A 4371-nucleotide genomic window follows, 5' to 3' on the forward strand; every position below is an offset into this window, starting at 1 on the left:
CGGCAATTAGTGTTACAGCACAAATTAAGTGATTTTAAACAAACACTTGAAAAATGTAACCATTGAAAAAGCTCTGAAGATGGAGGATTTCAGCATTATAAACTTGTTTGTTGGATCTTTACATTGAAACTCCAATTTATCAGTTTAATCAAGCTGCCACATCCCATACAAACAGGGATGAGTTAGATATTCAACATGAATATGTCTCATTAATTGTAACTTGAAATCCACATTCCTGCCTATCCTGAAAACCTTTCGCCATCTCCCTCTTAACAATAAACTGTTTATGTTTGCCTTTAACATATTCCATGAATCTGCTTTAATAGCGTGCCAGAGTTTCCACATTTTGAGATAAAACAAATCATCTTGATGTGTTTTAAATGGGCAACCACTGACAATTAGACAGCAATCCTTCATTCTCGTCTCTTCTGTAAGAGGAAACATCTTGTTTCAATTAATTTGCCTCTTCCTCTCCTAACCACAAACTGTCAAAAAGCCTAGACTATCCGAATTCCCGTTGTATGGCAAGTCATTCTGTAAGTATTATTCTGGTAAGCATTCAACGAATTGCCTCCAACGTATTTACTTCCTTCCATAAACAGCGTGACCGATAAGAATTAGAGCATTCAAGATACAAGCTCAACAGTGCTCTCTACTTCTGTGTTTAAATTCCCCCATGATAAAAGGAAAACATTTATTCACTGTCCTAATTACGTACTGCTAGCACTTTGAAATTCAGGTAATGTTACACTTTGATCCCGCTGCATGTCAGAGCTATGGAATCTCCCTCTATTGAAACAAAATGCTTTTCTTCTAGTCAAAATGGACAACTTCACTTTTATCCACGTAAAGCTCTATTTGTCAGGCCTTTGACTACTCACTTAACCTATATTTCTCTATAGCGCCCCAATGTCCTCTGAAGTTATTTTTGAGCATTTCTTTGTCATGTCAGCTTTATATTAATTCCTTCGTGAGTCATGGACTGTGAGTTAATACTTGAAAGATTTGAGCAGATACAGATTTGTTTTTCATAGCTGCTCAAGTTATATTATCCTAACCATTCTGAATTCCGGTTAATTCTCAGTTCCAAACAAATGGATACTATAAACTTCCACTGTATTATGTCAACCTTTTAGCAAAACAACAATGGTTGACTCAGATCCATGGCCTGTGCCTCTTGCTTTATGTGGGAGCTGAGGAACGTGGCTGACGCTCCAGACTCTTACACTTGCAAGAAGTGTGTCCAGCTGCAGCTCTTGTTTGACCGCATGGCGACTCTGGAGCTGCGGATGGACTCAATGTGGAGCATCTGTAATGCTGAGGATGCCGTGGATAGCACGTTTAGTGAGCTGGTCACAACACAGTTTAGAATTGCTGAGGGAGACAGTGAATGGGTGACCAAAAGAAAGAAAAAGAGTAAGAAGACAGTGCAGGTGTCACTTGCCGTCATCTCCCTCCAAAACAGGTATACCGTTTTGCATGCTGTTGGGGGAAATTACTTACCAGGGGAGGGCAGCAGTTGCATGGTTCATGGCATCGTGGCAGGCACTGCTGTTCAGAAGGGCGGGAAAACGACTGGTAGTTCTCTTGGGAGTTCTCTTGTGAAGGGAGTAGATAGGCGGTTCTGTGGCCGGAATGGGACTTCTGGATGGTATGTTGCCTCACAGGTGCTCAGGTCAGGTATGCCACCGATCAGCTGCAGAGCATTCTAAAAGGGGAGGGTGAACAGCCTGTTGTCTTGGTGCTTATGGACATCAACAATATAAGTAGAAAATGAGATGAGGTCCTCAAAGAAGAATTCAGGGAGCTTGGAGGGAAGTTTAAGAGGAGAACCTCAAAGGTAGTGATCTCGGGATTACTACCAGTGCCACGTGCTAGCCAGCGTAGAAATAAAAAAAAAGGACAGGTTGAACACATGGCTTGAGAGATGGTGTAGAAGGGAGGGGCTCAATTTGTTGGACATTGGGACTGGTTCTGGGGCAGGTGAGACTATTACAAAATGGACGGTCTACATCTGAACCAGACTGGAACCAATATCCTTAGTGGATTTTTTGCTACTGCATTTGGGAATGTTTAAACTAATGTGGCAGGAGACTGGGAACCAGAATAGAAAATAAGTAGGCAGTGATGTGGACACCGGAGACTGTAAGAATTATGAAGATTGCATTCATAAAGGGAAGAGTAGACAGAGAGTAGATGAGCACAAAAAAAAACTGGAGCCTAAAATGCGTCTACTTTAATTCAAAGAGTATAGTGTGAAAGGCAGATGAACTTAGGGCTTGGATTGGTGCCTGGGAGTATCATGTCATTGCAATCACAGATGCTTGGTTGAAGGAAGGGCATGAAGATTGGCAATTAAACATCCCTGGGTATAGACGCTTCAGACAGGACAGGGAGGGAAGTAAAAGGGAGGGGTGGAGTTGCATTGCTGGTCAAGGACGATATCACAGCTGTGCTAAAGGAGCACACTATGGAGGCCTTGGTTAGTGAGGCATTATGGGTGGAGCAGAGAAATTAGAAGAGTGCAGTTACACTGTTGGGGCTGTATTACAGGCCTCCCAACAGTGAGCATGTGGGAGAAGAACAAATAGGTAAACAGATTTTGGAAATATGTAGAGGCAACAGGGTAGTGGTGTTGAGAGATTTTAATTTTCCCAACATTGACTGGGATATACTTAGCGTCAGAGGTCTGGATGGGGTGGAATTTGTAAGAAATGTCCAGGAGAGTTTTCTACTGCAGTATGTCAATAGTCCGACGAGGGAAGGGTCATATTGGACCTGGTACTGGGGAACAAGCCAGGGCAGGTGGTTGAAGTTGCGGTGGGGGATTTCTTTGGGAACAGTGACCACAATTCTGTAAGTTTTAGAATACTCATGGATAAAGAAGAGAGTGGTCCTAAGGGAAGAGTAATAAACTGAGCCAAGACCAATTATATCAAAATTCGGCAGAAGCTCGGAAATGCGGAATGGACAGAGCTGTTTGAAGGGAAGTCCACATTTGAGACGTGGGATGCTTTGAAAGGTAGGTTAAGGATAGTGCAGGATAGGCATGTCCCATTGAAGGCAAAGTATATGAAGTGCAACATTCGTGAACCGTGGATGACAGGAGAAATTCTACGACTATCCAAGAGGAAAAGGGAAGCGTACATAAGGTCTAGGCAGCTAAAAACAGAACGGGCCCTGAAAGAATATCGGAAAAGTAGGACAAGTCTTAAACGAGGAATCAAGTGGGCTTAAACCGGTTATGAAATAACTTTAGAGTGCAGAATTAAGGAGAATCACTAAGCATTTTATTCTTATACAAGAAGCAAGAGGGTAACTAGAGAAAGGATTGGTCCATTAAAGGATAACGAAGGAAGGTTGTGTGTCGAATCTGAGAGAATGGGTGAGATTCTGAATGATTACTTTGCATCAGTGTTCACTGAGGAGAGGAACATGATGAATGTTGAGATTAGAGATAGAAGTTTGATTAGTCTTGATCATGCTGACATAAGTAGCGAAGATGTGTTGGGTAGGGTCGTGGTTCTTAAGGTGGACAAATCCCCAGGACCGGATGGGATCTATCCCAAGTTGCTGAGGGAGGCGAGAGGGGAAATAGCTGGGGACCTGACATATCTTTGTGGAATCCTTAAATACAGGTGAGGTGCCGGAGGATTGGAGGGTAACTTATGTTGTCCCCCTGTACAAGAAGGATAGTAGGAATATTCTGGGTAACCAAAGACGAGTGTGCATGACGTCAGTGGTGGGAAGGTTGCTGGAGAAGGTACTGAGGGATAGGATCTACTTATATTTAGAAAAGAATGGGTTTACAGTGATAGGCAAAATGGTTTTGTGCAGGGGAGATCGTGCCTTACCAACTGAATTGAGCTCTTTGAGGAAGTGAGAAATTTGCTAGATGAAAGAAGGGCTGTACATGTCATATACATGGACTTTAGTAAGGCGTTTGATAAGATTCCCCATGGTAGACGAATGGAGAAATTGAAGTCATATGGTGTGCAGGTTATTCTAGCTAGGTGGATAAAGAACTGGTTGAGAAACAGGAGACAGAGAGGAGTATTTGAAGGGAGTTTCTCGAAATGGTGAAAGGTGACCAGTGGTGATCCACAGGGGTCAGTGTTGGGGCAACTGTTGTTTGTAATATAAATAAATGATCTGGAAGAGGACACTGTTGGTAGGATCAGCAAGATTGCAGATGACAGGAAGATTGTTGGAGTAGCAGAAAGCATAAGGGACTGTCAGAGAATGCAGGAGGATATAGAGGGACTGGGGATTTGGGCGGAAAGTGACAGATGGTTTTCAATCCAGACAAATGTGAGGTAATGCATGTAGGCAAGACTAATTCTGGAGCGAATTATACAATGAACGGAAGAG

The sequence above is a fragment of the Chiloscyllium plagiosum genome, unplaced genomic scaffold, assembly GCF_037043375.1.
Source record: "Chiloscyllium plagiosum isolate Xiang-an unplaced genomic scaffold, Cpla_swu_hap1 HiC_scaffold_29, whole genome shotgun sequence".
Classification (NCBI taxonomy): Eukaryota; Metazoa; Chordata; class Chondrichthyes; order Orectolobiformes; family Hemiscylliidae; genus Chiloscyllium; species Chiloscyllium plagiosum.